Source organism: Pelmatolapia mariae, linkage group LG17, assembly GCF_036321145.2.
Source record: "Pelmatolapia mariae isolate MD_Pm_ZW linkage group LG17, Pm_UMD_F_2, whole genome shotgun sequence".
Lineage (NCBI taxonomy): Eukaryota > Metazoa > Chordata > Actinopteri > Cichliformes > Cichlidae > Pelmatolapia > Pelmatolapia mariae.
Window position 1 is genome coordinate 36,006,439 of NC_086242.1, and position 19,419 is coordinate 36,025,857.

Below are 19,419 nucleotides of genomic sequence, written 5' to 3' on the forward strand. Positions count from 1 at the left end.
TAATAATAATAAATCCGACGAATAGTAATATGTGTGCCTCTTGGCATAGGCACACATAATAAGGGAATAAGAATAAGGGAAAGTGTTAATAAGTAGTGACGAAAATTATATTAAATAAATGTTTTAGTGTGTTAGTGCAGGTGGCTACAGAGGTGGATCAATGTCCTCGACAAGCACAGTGGTCAGAGCAAAATGATAGATTAGCATAATTGGAACCACAACCAGCCCGTGTTTTGGCTGAATATTGTAACAACCCTTTTGGGTTATAGCACCACTAGGGGGGGTTGCCCTGCTATTGTAGTAGTTTTGGGAGTCTCCTAGTGGGTGTGTGTTGTTAGCGGCAGCCATTCCATGCTGCTCATGCTTTTTCTCTCTCGAAGAAACCTTACTGTTGTAACAAGCTGGCGCTGGCGATACCAACCTCCGCGCATGTATGCACGGACGAGTACAGCCGTGGAAACCTGGCTTATAAGGTGTAATGTTGCTGACAGCGAATAAAGGTCTGTTATTGGATTTAACCGACTGGCTTCGGGTTATTCGGCTAACCCCCACACCACACGCTCGCTGGACCTGCTAGCTGCTCCTTCCTCGCCAGACTGCTGTTACAAAGTGGCGCCCGAACATTGTTCTCTGGATCTTCATCGTCATCCGGACCGACTGACGGTGGGCTCGGATATTTTCCTGTGTTTTTCAATGATCGACACTTCGGCTGAGGTGGCGTGTTTTTTTTTCTCTTCGTCTGGCTGCATTGGCCGGGGCGATAGGATGCCGTGAAGGAGCCGACTCCCCGCGATTTCAACGATTTGCAGGCACGGAAGAGCACCGACTCATCGCTTGACACGCTCGCCTGCCAAGGGAGAGTACTCCGTGAGTAACTGTACGGTCCGTCGGAGCGCCAACTCTGTGCTGTTGGACCGTTACGACATCGGCGGCGCTAAAGCTAAGGTTAAAGCTAAGGTTAAAGCTACAGTGACTTTGACTCAGTGTTCATTCAGAGGGACGTGTTGTTTTGTGTGAAACATTGAAGCATCAGAGTGTGCACGGACGCTCTCTGTCTGACTGATATTAGCGCTTAGGTACTGTGTGTGAACGCTCTTTTCACTTCGCCATAACTTTTGTGGGAGAGAGTGGTTTCGGCCACATTTTTAAAATGGCGTCCCACGCAGACACGGGGAGTGAGGAAGATGGCTGCGACTCGGATGATGAAGCGCCCGGCCTGACAAAGTACATCATCCCTCGCTCTACACCTCTTGACCTCAACCTTGAAGTGGAAAACTTGCGAGGAGAGGTCGAGAATCTACGAGTTTGCTTACAAGATTTGCGGGAGCTACAAGGGAGCCTGCTGAAGTGTTTGGATCATGGAGCTACGGGAGAGCCGGGAGAGTGGCCATCTCCCCAACGAACCCTGCCGGTGCCCCGTAATGACCGCTGGTTGGACGGGTACCAGGTGGACTAACCGTTATCACACGGACACTCAATGTTGACTGAGGGTTGGTTTCATACATGTATGAAATGTAATTATTCTGTTCATAAGGGATGATTACTTGTTCTGTTCCACTGAACCCTCGTCACCACGGCCTGTGAGAGGCTTTTGGTTTGATTTTCTATCATACTGATTTAAGCGACGGGATGTGTTGTATTTTTGACTGTTTTTCCCTTGTCTATGACCATCTCAGGAAGATGAATAGGCAGTAATACTGCATGTTCTGTATTGTTTGCTTCAAGCACTAATTTTGTTTATTGACTGTACCAATGCTGTAAGGTAAGGGTGTATAACAATTCTTCCACAGCCTGCTTACTACCTAAAGTAGCTATGTATAGTGAAAGGGGGTAGCGGGAGGAGGGTCACCTGGGGTCCGGCTGAGGACAGCCTTCTAATTGCCGGCAAGCACTAATTTTGTTTGACTGTATTGACTGTACCGATGCTGTATAACAATTCCTCCACAGCCTGCTTACTACCTAAAGTAGCTATGCATAGTGAAAGGGGGTAGCGGGAGGAGGGTTACCTGGGTCCGGCTGAGGACAGCCTTCTAATTGCCGGGGGGGTGATGTAACAACCCTTTTGGGTTATAGCACCACTAGGGGGGGTTGCCCTACTATTGTAGTAGTTTTGGGAGTCTCCTAGTGGGTGTGTGTTGTTAGCGGCAGCCATTCCATGCTGCTCATGCTTTTTCTCTCTCGAAGAAACCTTACTGTTGTAACAAGCTGGCGCCGGCGATACCAACCTCCGCGCATGTATGCACGGACGAGTACAGCCATGGAGAACTGGCTTATAAGGTGTAATATTGCTGACAGCGAATAAAGGTCTGTTATTGGATTTAACCGACTGGCTTCGGGTTATTCAGCTAACCCCCACACCACACGCTCGCTGGACCTGCTAGCCGCTCCTTCCTCGCCAGACTGCTGTTACATGTCACAGCTTCACTTCATGTACATCTTAACCTAAAGAACAAGCTTCAATCCTCAATCAATCTCTCCCTGAAGACAAAATGCAGTTCGAGAGCAATGGCGTTGACTTCAAGAGTCAACAAGGTGAACAGACAGCAGCATTACCCTAAACCTTAAAGCAGAGGTGTCAAACTCAATTGCACAGGGGGCCAAAACTCAAGGCACACTTTAGGTCGCGGGCCAAACAAGATAAACATTTATTGAACACACTAAAACAATGTTTTTTAAACATAAATATGAATAAAAACAGACAGGAATATTATTCCAGATTAAATAAACTTAAAAAAAATAAACTTTAACTTTAAATATTTTGCTCTTCATAAAAATATATCCTGTCAAAATTATGCAAGTTAGAAATATGAACATGCTTCCAAAACCCCAGAAAAAATAAATGAAAGCATATACAAGGGTCGAGCCGCATGTAGACGGAGCTGGGCATTGCTTCAGGAATGGAACTAATACACTGTGCGGGCCATTCAGTGTCGTACTTTCTCTTGAGTGTATCATTACACTGCAGCTCCATCTGAATCTGCACAGGTGCATTTCAGCAAAGTCCGCTGACTTGGTTCAACATTACTTGGCAACAGGGAAAGTGAGGCAGGTTGCACTGGTGCATTTGTGACAGCTTCACTTGAAATGCCTTCACCGCATCATACATGCCATGTCCATGAACTGACAGATTTCCTTGCTGAGCTCAAAAACTCTATTGAGAATTTTTATCCCAACTCAGCCAACGGACCTCTGTATGATAAGGTATGTCGGCAAACTCTGAATCTATTTCCCACATAAAAGACTGAAATTGACGGTGATTTAAACTTTTAGCTCAGATAAAAATTTACAGTGATCATTACATGCTCCATTTTTAGGACTTTACCACACAGCCTTTCCTGGTGTATGATGCAGTGATATGCTGTTAACTCACCGGTACAGTTCTCCTCCTGCATCTTTACTCGCATCCTGCTGACTAGTCCGCTTTTTTCAGCGCACAACACTGGCGCTCCATCTGTTGTAAGTCCAACAAGTTTTTCCCAGGGCAGTTTCATGTCGGTTACACTTTGACATACGTTTAAAAAAATGTCTTTTCCTGTCGTTGTCCCGTGCATCGATTTAATGTTCAATATTTCCTCTCCACGGATGAAGATGGCCAGCTGTGCAATGTCCATCATGTCTATACTTTCATCCACAGCAAGAGAGCATGCAATAAAGTCGTTGCTTCTTTCACACAACTGTGTTCTTAAATCAGTGGCCATCTCACAAACCCGATCAGCAATCGTATTTCTCCTCAGGCTCACATTTGCCAAAATCTGCGCTTTGTCTGGACACAAGATGTCGCACACCTTCATCATGCAGCTCTTTAAAGTGGTACCGGGCTGATTTGGCTATCTCCTCTGCTACAATAAAACTTGCTTTCACAACAGCTTCACTTTGTGATTTTGCTCTGATGAAAAACGTCTGCTGAAATGTCAGATTCTTCTTTAGCTCTTCTACTTTCTGTAGTTTCTGCTCTGCATTTAGGTTTTTCAGCTTATCCTGACGTTTTGTCTCGTAGTGCCTTCTTAAATTAAATTCCTTAGTTACAGCCACATTAGCTCCACTAATAAGACACACGGGTTTACCATCAATGTCTGTAAACATATATTCAGTCACCCACTGGCGGTGAAAGGCTCTGCTTTCAGAATCAACTTTTCTCTCCACCATTGTGAGCGGCTAGCTTCACAGTAACAGAAGTTTGACTTGATTGACGCAGGAATGTTCCCAGTTAGCCTAGCGTTCCGCAAGGAAGCTGCAGCGCTGCATTATGGGATCTGTAGTTTGTATATTATTAGCGCCTCATATCGCCGGGCCATGCATAACAATAATAGTACATCTATATAAAATGATCTCGCGCCTTGACTTTGACACATGTGCCTTAAAGGGTTCAGCAGCATGTTCAAATGCCATCGTGGATGTAAGCATGCGCTCCCAATCACAAGCTGAGAGGTTCACCAGTGACATCACTGTGTATGAATGGACTTGAGAAGACTGTCTGGGTTTCACATTTGCCATACTGGGAGATGAAATGGCAAAGGAAGAGACTGAAAAGAGTGAAAGACATAAGGCAAAGCTGAAGAAGAACGGCCCACTGGCCTCTGACATGCCACAACCGTGAACTGCTGCAGATGTGGGAGAGAGACAGAAGCTGTGAGAAGTGGGAAGAGAGCATGGAGAAAAAATGAAGTCTGTTGTTGTTAATGTGAGAACACATGAAAATTGGGTTGGAAAACTGTGGCCGACTGTCTTGTGGAGATTGAGAAAGAGGATCGCAACAAAGGTAAAAATAAAATGCACACAAACACACATAAACAGAGATAAATGTGAAGGAAATGCAGCTTTAAGGACATGCCCTGCTGAATCTGCAGCTCCACTGCACACACATCCATTGAACCTGCCTACTAACACACACATGCAATGAAGATCAGCTTGTTATCTCTCATCAGTGTTAAAATAGTGTAAATTTAACAGACACTTGTTATCAAACACTGAGTGTATGATTGACATTTCCACTACTGACAACTAACTCTCCAGGTTGCACGACATCAGTTTAATTTTTGTGAAAGGGAAAAAAGATCCTGGTATGACCAACCAGTGATCAAACAATACATATAGTTGTTAATATAGTAAATTGTGAAATGCTTTCTGCTTGATTGGTGCAGCACAAGTAATTTACTGTATGAAGGAAATTCTCTTTTGTGATAATATTTTAAACATGCATTTCTGTTGTCCTGTCAACTTAGTTGATTGTTACTAGATCAGGAAAATATGACTGGATTATAAAACAAGTAAATAAGATGTAGCAGAGGGTTGAAATGAGTTTCCTGTTTTTGATGTATGGGTGAAGCTTGCACCCAGATACACACCTCTGAATACATAAGAACAAACTTGTTTTGTGAAATACATGGCAACATGTTACACATTTACTTTTGGAAAAAAAGGAAAAGTTAAATAAAATGATTGGGTCTGTGAAAATGAAAAATAAGTGTAAAAAGCACAGACCTGGGGAAGAAATTCACATTCCAGTGATAAAACATTGATATGAAGTGTTTAATGGTGAACATTAGTGTTGTGTGAACTGTGCAGCTGCTAATAAAAAGGGGGGAAATTTCTCTGTGTATTTAACAGGTGGAACTATGTTGGTTGGCCCCAGACTTTACAGAATTGTGTGATATTGTGGAGCACTTGTGGGAAACCAGTAAATATGATGTGGGAAAAAAGAACAAAGGTAGTAATTCTTCAGTCTGATTTCAGACCATATAAGCATCAGTTATTAATTAAAGCCAGAAGCAGTGACTGCAGCACTGCATGTCAGGTTCTAATCCCTACAGCATGTTGCTTCACCTGAAAATAAGACATTTCCTGTGATTTTTCTGGCAGATTTTCGGGTTTTGTTTTAGTACCAGGCTGATTCTGCCAGTTAGGTTAGGGTTGTTTTCTTTTTCTAAGAGAAAGACTGTTTTTTTACACTTAGACTTGTCCAGAACTGGGCCTAATATTTGTTTTTTGTAACAGTGCACTTAGGGAAAAAAACCTGCCAGGTATCACCCCTCTGGGGGTGATATTTTGTGTGTTGATGATTTAATAATCAGCTCTCTTTAAGCAGGCTGCAAGATTTGAAGTAAAAGCGTTATAAAATACTTTACTGAGAGCAAATACAAGTTGAGCTTCTCCAGATTACAATGGCTTAGGAGAAGTACACCTACCTAGGACGCTGACCATATTAGATGGTAAGTCCTGTGTTTAAAAGGATTGTAGCGATTCAATCCATTTCAAAAGCAATAAGAATTGTTTTTATTTTTGGAATGACGTAATATTGCTGCCAGTGGATACTTAAATTAGTGCGCAGTTTTCCACTATCAGCAAAGATTGGTACAAATGCATGTGACTGGATGAATGCATGTGATTAGACTGTGGCTGGACCGATGATGTGGACTCAGTGTGACTGACTTAAAATTGAGAAGACGGTAACTATTTTAGGATTAGTCACTTCTAATGCCTAATCCACCCCAAACAGTAAAAAAAGGGTGGATGTATGTGTTTTTTGTTTGCTTGTTTTTGCAGGAGCAAGAGGATGACAGAGACTGGAGGAGGGGGAGACTTGAGGTCCACATGAGCGTGGGTGGGCCTTGAGGACTTTACCCTTTAGCTGCCACTTTTCTGCGTTACTGATTTTGTGTGGAGGAAACTGTGTTTTACTGGCTGCTTGTTGGTTATAGTAACACACTGTACAGTGGAAAAATGTGTATTCAATGTGAAACACAAACTGTGTTAAAATCAGTATCACTCCTTTCACAGAAAAGGAGGGTTGACCACATGATTTACAGCAGTACCTCTGGAATCTGTTGATACAGACCTGACCTCCAGATGCTCCGCTGCTAATGTTTTTTGGGTTTTTTTTTTTTTTGAGGGTCTTTGTGGGAGATTCAGCACAGACACAGGCAGACATGAGTGAAGATGAAGCAGGATGTGCAGTGAACACAGAACATCTTAGTGTTGGGCTCATAGTGTGAAAATAAGTGAGTGACATTACTTAAGAAAAGTCACTGGTTACAGTAGTTTTGATTAAACACATGGGATGATTCATGATTTGGGCAAATTATGGCAGCAGTGGTGTTCTTAATTATTTGGGGAAATAAACTGCACATGGCACACTTGTGTCTGTGGTGTTGGATGCCTTATTACTCCTATGACCCTACAGTTGTTTGCAAGTGTGAAGTTTGTATTTACTCACCGATTTTGGTTTCTAGGTAATTGTGATGTGGATGCAGGCTCCAGGCAGAGCCACGAATTAGACACACTTAACATAACATTAATGCTAATTTTATTCTCTAACACAGGGTTTACAGGGCTGGAACAAAGTTACTCCAGAGGAGAAGCCCTGATGTTTTCCGAGAAATGATCTAACTAACCCTTTTCTTTTGTTATTCTACTAGTTCTGATGAGTTGACTCATGGGAGAGACCATGTGTCAAAACGAGGGATTCCAGGTGTTGAGGAGTACTTGGTGAGGGCTAGTTCTTTTACGTTCAGCAGCTAACAAGATGGGGTATCGGCCAGGATACAGGAAGGAGGACAAGAGGCTTCCACTTTACTGGATTGTCACCGCCAGCTGTTTTATTGCCACTTAGATGCTCAGTGTTGCCAGCAGTCTGTAGTAACAAACAAGTTGCCATGAGTATATAAATATATACAGCAACAGCTCCACCAAGATAAACATAAAGTATTAAATGAAATGAACCAACACATCCATCTGAATATACACATAACACAACATATATGATTTGAACTATACCAATGTTACATCTCTCGCTCCAAACACAGAAAGAACTCAATTAAACACAGTGAGAATGTCATACATAGCCGAAACATCCACTCTAACTGTGAACTAATGGACTTTGGCACCATCGTGTGGCCGACTAAAATTACTACATAATGGCGGCAGCCAGCGGCACATGCCTCTAATCACGAGATGAAAAATGCACTGCTACAACGCGGTAGAACGTAACTAAAGCCGCGGCAAACATCAGGATCGGAAAATAAACATATTTAGGGAAACTTACTTCCAGTCATGAACTTAACACTCGGAGCATCACCGTGAAGGATGGCAACCAGGAACACAGCTTACGTGATCAGGTAAAACAGAACTAACACGGAAAAACAATCTCCCCTTCGAGTAGCAGCGCGGTACTCCAAACTTCTGCCTACGTCATTTCCAACGACTCCACCCCACACAATATTGCAGAGCATAGACATAAAATCCCAGAGCCTTTTATACACCAGGTTTAACATGAAATAATGCTTTCTATGTTTTCCATGAGTTTTTTCATGATGATTTCTTTTTACTTATTAGTGGGATTAACAGGTTATGTACAAGTATTAAACCTATACAGGTGGTACACCCATGTTCAGATGAGGTTTTGATAACCTATAACTGAAATTCAATAAACTGAAAGGAAAATGTGGATTGATGTTGGCTGATATGTTTTCCAAATGGTTAGAAGTTTTTCCTCCTAGTAAGGTGATAGAGGTGCAGTAGCCAGAGTATTGCTGTAAGAAATCATCCCAAGGGTGGAATCTCCTGACTCAGACTCGGTGCTGATCAGAAGTCTTCAGAGACCCAGGGAGAAGCAGGGACCATTCATAGCACAGCTGACAGCCCAGGCAGTAGTTGAGGTCAAAGGTCGTGCAGTTTGGGGCCCTACTAGCCATCATGAGAAGATTCCAGAACCAAGCTGCGTTGGAAAGAGAGGGTGAGGGGTGAAAAGAGCGCCCTCCTCCAACAAGGGCGAGCAAAGCTCCAACTCAGCGACTGCAGAGCAGACTCTGGCACCTAACGGTGTGTTCACACCGAACGCGATAGACGCGAGCGAAAACGCCCCAAACGCCCCTAATTTGACGCGTGCACATTCGCACCTCGACGCGTGTCCAACACAAATCCATCGCGCCTCAAAATCAAGAGCACCTGGCTGCAGCCGTGGAGGTCACGTGCTTCCGGCTACTGTGGAGGTCACGTGCTTCCGGCTACTGTGGAGGTCACGTGCTTCCGGTTACTGTGGAGCTCCACAGTGGCTGCAGCCAGACCCTTCTCCTCAAAATTGCATATTTTGACGCGCGTGAACCGGAAATGTGGGAGGAATGTGGGAGGAAGTTGTGCCAGACGGTATCTTTCCAAGATGGCAGCTGAAGAGAGAGTCTCCCTTCTCTATTTACTGTGGAGAGCAGAGCAGCGGCGTTAAGGACGTCCTCGCCGTACCTGGGTCCGGTCCTCCAGAGGCGTGAGTAGTTTGGTGAGTTTCACCACTTGCTCCAGGAGCTGCGCCTGGATGACGGCCGATTTCAGCGATATCACCGTCTTTCACTTGCTCAGTTTGAGGAGCTGCTGTCCCGCGTCGGTCCCAGAATCACCCGCCTAGACACCAACTACAGGCGCTCAATCCCACCTGCAGAGTGCCTGTCCATCTCCCTGAGGTTAGTAAAAGTGTTTAATACGGTAGTCCTTTATTGATACCTGTGCTAATATATACTAAACCATCCATTTATACACTGCTAACATTGATGTGGTATGCTAACAGTGAATGCCGTTGGTGTTTACTGATAGCAAACTGTGGTATGGAGACGACTGTGTATAATATTTCTAGTGATACTTGAAAGGTCTCATCAAGTCCTGATTTAATTCAATTTATGCTGTTATCAGTGTTTGCAATGATAGCATGGCTGTGGTGTCTATCAATGTATGCTCTCGGTGTTTGCTGATATCAAACTGTGGTATGAGGACCACTGTGGGTTAATCTTTGTAGTGATACTCACTCCTTTTTTCTTTATTTAGACCTGGTTTTATTCTGGTATAGTTGAATATTTGTATATAATCCCCACAGCTGTCAGACTCTATAACAGGGGTCACCAGCCTTTCTTAAAACTGAGAGCTAGATAAAATTGTGAACAGTTTGGTTCATCTTTAGTTATATGGTTCTAGCATATTCTATCTTGATAAGCTGTCTTATCACAGGTTAATTTTTCAAAAATATTAACAATGATTTAAGCAAGGAAAGGGCTACATGTCAACATACAACTCTTTATTTCTATTAATGTCTTACTTCATTCCTATCTGATTCACATGTCTAGGAATTATGAGTGATTGGCACACTGTAGTGGTAAAAGTTGCAACCAATCAAATTATGATATGTTAAAGTTAAAACAAAACACAACTGACTGTTTTATATTATATCTAATACATATTATGTAATTATCCTTATAATAAGATTTATGTTTTGTAATTTAAATCTGACATCACAAAAGTATTTTGGAATTTGAATATTGTATTTTGTAACTGCAGTACACATAATACTAATTTTGAACAATTTTGTCCAGGTTCCTTGCCACCGGGGACTCCTTCAGGACCATCCCGTTCAGTTTCAGAGTCGGTGTGTCCACGGTGTGCCAGATCACCCCCCAGGTAGCGACGGCCATCTGGGACTGTCTAGTGGACGGCTTCATGGCTGTGCCTTCACCTGGAGACTGGCGGTCCATCACAGAGGGATTCCAGGAGCGCTGGAACTTCCCTCTCTGCTGTGGAGCTCTGGATGGGAAGCACGTCCAGACAAAGGCACCCCATATATCATATAGGAGACACACACATTGATATACACTAAATATTTATTCCATTTCTTTTTTTGTGGTGCCCAAATTTATGCACCTGCTTGATTTTGTTTAAACAATTATTGCACACTTTTTGTAAATCCAGTAAACTTCTTTTCACTTCTCAAATATCACTGTGTGTGTCTCCTGTATGATATGTTTAACTGACATTTTTTATTGTAACAACCAACGATTTATACAGGAAAATAATGGCTATTAACAAGGTTGCCCAAACTTTTGCATCCCACTATATTAGTATATTTTGTCATTAGTAAAATATGAAATAAATTCTACATGTGTCAAGTCGTGTGCCAACATTTGCTGTGTAGTAGAACTGAGACATTAGTCATTATAAAACTTTTTTAAAATAATATTAAAATTCTCAAACAGAAAAACATTAAACATAAATATATAAAATATAAGCATTTACAGAGAGACAGGAATAAAAAGGACCCAGCTGCTCTCCAGAGCAGGAACAAGGCTGAGGAGGAAATGCTCCATTGGAGACTGGCGTGGCCTCTTCAGGGACACCAGGATGGCCAGCTCCACCACCGATGGACCGTCCTGGGACCCGTCCCTCATCTGCCTCGGAGCCGTCCTCCTCTCTGGGCCTGTAAAACAGCACAAAACACAAAGAAATGAGAAGGCTGATGCTAGATTTTCATTTCAACATTGAAAAAACAAAACACAGGATATAATCAGATTGGTTGTAGACATTTAGTAAAGTGATCACAAGGGAATCCCACCGAGTAAAAAGTTATCAGTGCGTGCTGTACATCTGATGCTACAATTACATACCTGTGGGTGCAGCAGCAGGAGCTCAGGGACTGGGGAGCCAGGAAAAGCAACAGGGGATGCTCTGCCGCAGATTCAGTTGGTTCTATCAAGACAATATTAAATGTTAACAGGTTGAATACAATAATCATAGAGAAAGTATATACAGTGGTCCCTCATTTATTGCAGCATGGGTTGTCAGAATAACTAGCCCCTCGCCACGCACTTTATACACTTTTTCCCCACACACATGAACATTACTCACAGTTCTCACAAGTTGATTCTCAAAGTGCAAACCTTTGTAGATTGCAAAACGTAAAAGTATTATTATGCCGTGTTTTGTCTTCGTCTGCCTGCCACTTTCGTGCGCCTTTTTCCCTCGCGGTGCAGGTGTCTATTTCCGAACGAGGGTCATAGTTATGGGTGTTTTTGTGCTGTTTTTTCTATTGGACGTGATGGTTATCAAAACCAAACATGATAAATTTGGCAAGTGCAGGAGACACAGCACGGAGGAGATTTGTCAATCAGGCTGCAGAATGCAATGCTGTACTGTGCAATAAAAAATCAGCGAAGAAGCGAGGCAGTGACGGATGAGCGGGACCACTGTGTGCTGTTTATTAATAAACTATATTCCTATATGACAACATGCATAAAAGCAGAACGGTATTTGTACATCAGTGGGAAAATAGCGGGACAGTAGGCGGGCTTGCTAGCTTTTGCGCGGCTTCATCGGGTCAGTCTGAAAATTAAAAAGAAGAATGAATGAACTTACCAGGTTGCCCGATCTCCTCACTTATGTGCCTCCAAGCTCGGTCCTTTTTATTCCTGTCTCGGTAAAAGTAGCAGCTAGCATCATATAGCTCTGGATGATTAGCCACGGCACTGATGAGCTTTTCCTCCATACTGAATGAAGAATGAAGGGCTTTGGCTGGATCTGCCCCTTTGACCTAGGTCAGAGCCACGTCACCAGGCTCCTGATTGGTTGTCGCGGCGCGATTTGACGCTGGAGTTCAATTTTTCCAACTCGAGCGGTAGAGGCGAAACACGCGTATGCACAAAATGCAACACAAAAATTCACGCGCGTGGTTTTTTTCGTGAGTCAAACGCGCCCCACGCGCTACACTGACGCGCGTTTCAGGCGTTTTGGCGTTGTCGCAACGCAAATCTGCCTCCGAATTTTCGCCGGACGCGCAATCGCGTGTCATCGCGCCCTTTCTATGGCAAGCCATTAGTGCCATAAATCGCCACTTTTCTAACGCGTTAGGTTAAGAAATGGCGTAAAAAACGCCGTTTAATTTTTCAAAACGCCGAAAAAAACGGCGTTCTGTTCCGACAAACGCCGTTTTTTCCGACTCTCACATGGCACCCTGAACGCACCATCCGAGTGACGTAAAAAAAAACGGCGTTTTATTGAAATTATGCAGGGCACTCCCCATGGTTCCCTCTTCCAATTACTTTCAACTCACTTCACCCAATCAAAGAAGAGGAAGTGCAGACCACACTAATGCATCACCGATTCACCTTGCTGCTAAGTGATTGCCTATTCAGTACCAGTGCTTGTTACCCACTATGCATTTTGATTTGTTTAAAGCATGATCAAACAAGCAAACGACGGAATGCTTTTTCTGAAACAAGACCTTAACTTTGTGGCGCATGGGTCGCTTTGTTTACTTGAGGGATCAGCTACCGCAGTGTAGCATTATGATGCTAACGGAGTCCTGGCTAACACCGCAAACTCCGGACATGAGTGTGGAGCTGCCCGGTTTCCAGATGCTGCAGGCGGACAGGACGAGAGACAGCGGTGAGAGGAAAGGAGAGGGACTGGGCAGTGTTTGTTAAAGACAGTTGTGGGACCCCTGGGCACATTGCTGTGAAAGAACAACTCTGCAACAGAGACATTGAGCTATTAGCCGTTAGCATCCGTGGAGGCAGCCTGTGACTCTCTGTGGTCCGCAGACTGCAAACGCAATCTCCGAGAGCTCTTCTTCTAATATCAGGGGACTTTAATCATGTCTCGCTGGACTCCACACTGCCCACCTTCACCCAGTATGTGACCTGCCCCACCGTAGGCAATAAAACATTGTACTTAATGTATGCCAATGAAAAAGTGGCATACAGTTCATCACCTCCCTCTGCCCAGGGAAGATCTGAGTGCGCCTTGTCCCTGTGTGCAGCACTTAGTGTGCATGGAGCCACTAATCACCCACGCAGTGCAGAGATGCATAATCAAGCAAATAAATGACAGAATGCTTTTTATTTCATGTCGACGTGCAATTTATGTATAGTTGACCGGGAAATTAAAGCAGCGATCACTTGGACTATTCCGTAGCACCCCTCTCACAGTGGTACATCCCTCCAGGTAACCATTCACAAGTCTTGTACAGTAGAGCGGGACATTACGTTTACTCTCAGCGAAATTCACCCGAGAAGGCATATAAGTTCCTGCACTGCACTGGCCTTCACCATGATTAGTATAAGGTAAGAATGAATAAATTTTCTTCTATTCTTATTTCCAGTACAGTAAAAAACTCATTAATGTACAGTTTCTGACAAAATGTAGGAGCCCGAAATTGTGTCTACTTTCATCTTACAGTCCAGCAACAAAGAACACATTTTCGTTTCATACTTTTGTTATATTCCGTTACAAAGCTAGCCTTAGCCTTGCCGTCGCCTCGGCCACCATTGATTACGTGGCTCTAATATTAGAGCCACGTAATTGCGCATTGATTTTGCGGTATGGTTGTGCGTAAGTGCTGCATATAATACAATATGTTCAGTGGGAGAAACTTAGTTATTTAACTCTACAGCCGAGTAATTATCCCAATAGCCTTTTTCCAGTAAGCAGGATTAACAGACTGTCAAACCATGAAGTCATAGTGCAACACCAACTTGCAATTTCAGTAAACTCATCTGAATTAGATCGTGACAGATGTTCCGAATTTTCAGCTTTTAATGTTCATCCTTATAAGCACGCATGTGCCTTTTTAAACGCATGTATAGTTGTATCTACAATACCAGGAATTATTAATACAGTGGGGTATACAAAGAGCCACATGAGACTGTTAAGCAGTCAGTAAACCCGACACTGTAGACTGAAAGACAAAATCCATGAACTGAAAACTGACCATAAATATGAGTGCGGGAAATCCGCAGTGAAGAGAGATAATAATATTGATTAGGGAGAGAGGACGCAGCTGGGAGAAACAAGACACAGGTGAATTGAATCAAACAAGTATGACCAGTGGGAGCAAAAGCAAGTGCACAAGACTAGAGGTCAACAATATAAAGCAGTAACCAACTAAAGATAGGACACAGAAATGCAGACTTTGCACTAGGAACACCGAATGGCAGGAGAACAGCCTCAAAGAGTAAAGAAATAATAAACAATAATAAGTACTAAACTTACTCTTTAAGTGTGTGTGTGTGTGTGTGTGGGGGGGGGGGGGGGGGGTGGGCTGCTTTTAACCATGTAAAGCACTTTGTGCTACATTTTTTGTATGAAAAGTGCTTTATAAATAAAGATTGATTGATTGATAGAGCTTTGAGCAACGTGAGGCCAATAACTAACATAGGTTAACAGATAATATGGCAAAGACTGGTTGTGAACGGTTGTCTTAAATACAGCTGGCTTGATTTGTCTCAGGTGGTGATCCTCAGAGGAGCGATGAAGTAGAGCAGCCAGCACCCCAAGTAGAGCAGGCACTGTGGAAAAATAGTTGTGACTCAACCAGACCATTACAAAGTATGGCCTGGAGGATTTTCATCTTAAGGTGCAAGAACATTCTTAATGACTGTACACGGCAGCTGCTGATGGACGATGTTGGGCCAGATGTGCTACAGTTAGCGTTAAGGAGGTATGATCAAAGCAAGATCGAAAACATTTAACATTTAAACTTGCATAAAATGTTTAAGGGGAGTATGGCCTGAGAATATAACATGAATTAAGAAGTAATTTTTTGATATCTTTGAGGTTGGAGACAATGCAGAGAAGCCTTCGGTGGGCAAGAGGAAGACTGATCAATGTAACTGCGGCAGATCAACTTCTGCGTGACTTGGCTGAATTGATTCAGGAGGTCGAACTGTCTACTCAGCATGGCCAACAAGGTAAGCACATATTGTGTTGATTCCTTGACTCATCAAAAGTGTGAAATAAATTATGACTCTGTCTTAACCTATTTTCCAAATACACCAAACGCTTATATATTTTCAGGCTGTTTTGGATACCAGGCACCAGTGGTTTTCAACAGAGGTAGAGGAAGATCCCTTTACCGTATCACTCGGGAACAGCTTTCATTCCTGAAGTCATGTGGATTCACTGCACCTCAGATGGCTGATATTTTGAATGTTTCACTTCGTACAATTCGAAGACGTCTGCGGTCAGTGACTTTTGAAACCAGTGTGACTTTCAGTTCTTTGTGACACACACTCACTGTAGCGACTTCCACAGTCGCTAGAGGCCGGGGATAGAGCTTGCCTCTTTGCCTGACGCGCTGTCAACTTATGCAATAATGCGAAAGGTGGAATTGTTTGCTTATTTATTAAAGTGCTTTGAGAGTTTACAGAGTAATGTGATCATCTCACGATTTGTACTCTTACAACGTCACAGGCTCTAATGTAACAAAGCAAAACATGTTGTGCAGCGGTCAACAAAAACTACGGCTACCCAGCCCTCCTCTCTGTCAAAATGAAACCCAGTGAATGACAGACTGACAACGCCCATTTATTTCACCGCTAGCACCCACGTGACTCCCATAAGAACCAAACAAATGACAACCCAGTGATCATCAAAATTCTATATATTTAGTTATGGCTCCTACACTCACTGTTTATTCAAATTAAATGGTATTGTGAATTTGTAAAAATAAGTTTATTTGAATGTGCACCACTAGTCAAGTAATGAAGTGTGTTGTTATGGTAGTGATTAAAATAATCATGTTTTTTTTTTTTTTTTTTGTCTGATTTCAGACAGTATCATTTCACCCGTGCATCAATGTATGCGGAACTGACTGACAGTGCCTTGGATGAACATGTGCAGGACATTGTTGCTGGCAATGAACAAATTGGTCCTGAGGCTGTCAGAGCCTGGTACATGGACTACGTGTACAGCGAAGGAGGGTTCGAGCAAGCATGTTACGGATGAATCCTGGAGCAGCTGCCCTTATAGCAGTTTTGCAGAGACCAGAACGAAGAACATATCAGGTTGCAGGTCCAAACTCATTGTGGCACATTGATGGAAATCACAAGCTGATACGGTAACCAACCACACTGATTTGTTGAACACCTATTTTGACCAAAGTGAAATTCAGCATTACATCAAATATAATTGTTGAACAGTAAGACACGTCCAATAGGGCCAGGCCCTGGGGTGGGCAGTCCTCTAACACAACTGGTTATGTTTAAAGGGGAAGATGAGAGAATACAGACAGCGCAAGCAACATACAGAGAAAAATTCAAACTTGACATGCAATAGTGCCATGTAAATCAATTAAGAGTGTATTTTCCATTGTTTCAATAACAAAGAAATAATATTTTTCTTCTTATGGACCACGGTTTTAGGTGGAGGATAGTCATTCATGGGGCTATTGATGGATACAGTCGTCTTGTGGTCTTCCCTCATGCCTCAAACAACAACCTTAGCAGTACCGTTTTATCAAGTTTCATCAGAGCCGTGGTATCCTAAGGTGTACCCTCGAGGGTCCAGACAGACAGAAGTGGGGAAAACAATGCTGTCTGCCTGATGATGAACATTTTCAGAGGCTTTGATCGTGGAAGTGCCCTACGAGGAAGGAGTACCCATAATCAGAGAATTGAGAGGCTCTGAGGTGATCTGTGGCGAGGAATGACCAATGTCTACTGTGATTTATTTCACCACCTGGAGGAGGAAGGCATCATTGACATTGACAATGAAATGCACCTTTGGGCTCTCCATTACATCTATCTCCCAAGGATCAACAGAGATTTGAAAGACTTCACTCAACAGTGGAACAATCATGGCTTGCGGACAGAGAGACACTTGAGCCCATTACAGATTTTTGTCCGAGGCAGCCTCCAGCAACAGGGCCGAGCCTCAACTGCCATGCAGGACATCTTTCAGACTAGAGCAGCTGCTGCTGATGGGACTATTGGTGGGACAGCTGATGGTAGTGTGACAGCCACTGAGAGTGAGCTCACTGCTGCTCAGGGCTTAGGTACTGATTCTGGTGGTGGTGGTGCTCATGGTACAGATGAGCCGGGACTGCTAGTCGACTGGCCTGAGAGGATTACTGTGCCAGACATTGAATTTACTCTGGACGGACTGATGATGGAGCAAGTGGTAGAACTATTTAATCCACTAACTGGCACCAGAGGGAGTCATGGTATTGAACTCATCACTGGCTTAATATACTTTCTGGACTCGACATATCACTGAGACAGTTCAATTAATGACTGAAACATAATAGCAGCAAGTGGAAAGACTTCAACATATCTAGGTGACTGGATATATATAATGTGAAAAGTTATAATACGTGTTTACTATGTGCCATTGAGTAGTGGAGATACAAGAATGAGCTGTGTGACACTGACAATAAAAAATGTTGAGTGATTTTTAAAGTGTATAAGATGGAAGTTGTGAAATGGAAAGTATACAACTGAAGCTGAATCTCGATAAAGTCAACTTGATTAATCTAAAAGTTACAGCTGTTGATATTGATAAATACAACTATAAAGCATTGACAGTAAATAATTAAAAAATTAAAAAACTGTATAGTAGGTCTTGAAGTGGCTCAGTATAGTGTAGTAGATATAAAGTGGTTTAGCGTGTGTTTGATGTTGTGACAGTTTACAGCGAGCACATTATGTTTTGCTTTGTACAGATTATGCTTTGTACAAACATAGTTCTGAAAATACTGGACTCCAGTGTAAAATGTCAATAAAAAAAGAGCAAGCAGTGATTTGCAAATGTCAAAGGCAAAGTTTATTCACAGTAGAACATAGAAAACATGTCAAATGTTTACACCGAGACTACGTCGTTAAAAATAAGTCCATTTTAATTTGATGGCAGCAATATGTTTCAAAACAGTTGGGATGGGGCAAGAGAAGGCTGGAAAAAGTGGTACTAAAAAGAAACAGCTGCAGGGATATTTTAAAAGTAACAGGTCGGTTACATGATTAGATATTAAAAGCATCTTAGAGAAGCAGAGTTGCTCTGGAGGAAATATGGGCAGAGGTTGATCAATCTGCAAAAAAACTCCATTAACAAATTGTGCAACAATTTCAGAATAATGTTCCCAAGTGTAAAGTTGTAAGGACTTAAAATATTCCATCCTCTAGAGGCATAAAAATATATTTTATCAAAAGATTCAGTGACTGGAGAACTCTCTGTGCAGAAACAATGAGGCTAAAAGCAATGATGTCAGTGATCTTCAAACGCTCATAGGAAAGTTATCATCATGGAGCATTAAACAGACACGATTCTGTCATGGAAATCAGTGCATTTCCTGTATCCTTTGGGGCAACAGACCTGAATCACACTTTCAGAGAGGTACCTGATGAGGTGGATTGAGAGGAATATCCATGATGGATGGCAGTTTGTTCACTCACTTCCTCTCCACCACAGCTTCCGAAGCGCGGCCAATCACAGAGCTTGCTCTCCTGATCCAAGAAGAACACATCAAAGTGCACTGCACTCACCTGAACTGACAGAACACCTGTCATTAACATTTTGGTGCACACATAAGCTTGTTCTCAAAAACCCGCCTGCCCATCCCCTTCTTCTGTACAGCCTCTGTTTTGTTCTTCCAGTTCAGAAAATGTATATATGTGGGTGTCCAGGTATTTGTATTCCTCCACCACATCATATCAGCGGGTTCAGTATCTTATACTTTTGTCAAGATAATGCACACTGCAGCCGATTTGTATCTACAGTTATCAGAAAGAAGCCATAACCAAGTTACATGGATTCTTTTTTTTAATTACTTCATGTCATACAGGTAAACTAGTTATGTTATGTGCAACGCTGTCATGAGCCACTCTCTGTTTCAAATTCATG

General features: G+C 42.7%; 1 long non-coding RNA gene across 1 annotated transcript; it reads left to right on the forward strand.

Moving 5' to 3' along the window:
• The first annotated feature begins 12,885 nt into the window (after positions 1-12,885).
• Positions 12,886-18,304, forward strand: LOC134615856 (uncharacterized). The gene is made up of 6 exons (XR_010091367.1): positions 12,886-13,868; positions 15,034-15,244; positions 15,361-15,494; positions 15,601-15,766; positions 16,356-16,642; positions 16,947-18,304. It is a non-coding gene; the product is annotated as an uncharacterized LOC134615856 (long non-coding RNA).
• The last annotated feature ends 1,115 nt before the right edge of the window (positions 18,305-19,419 follow it).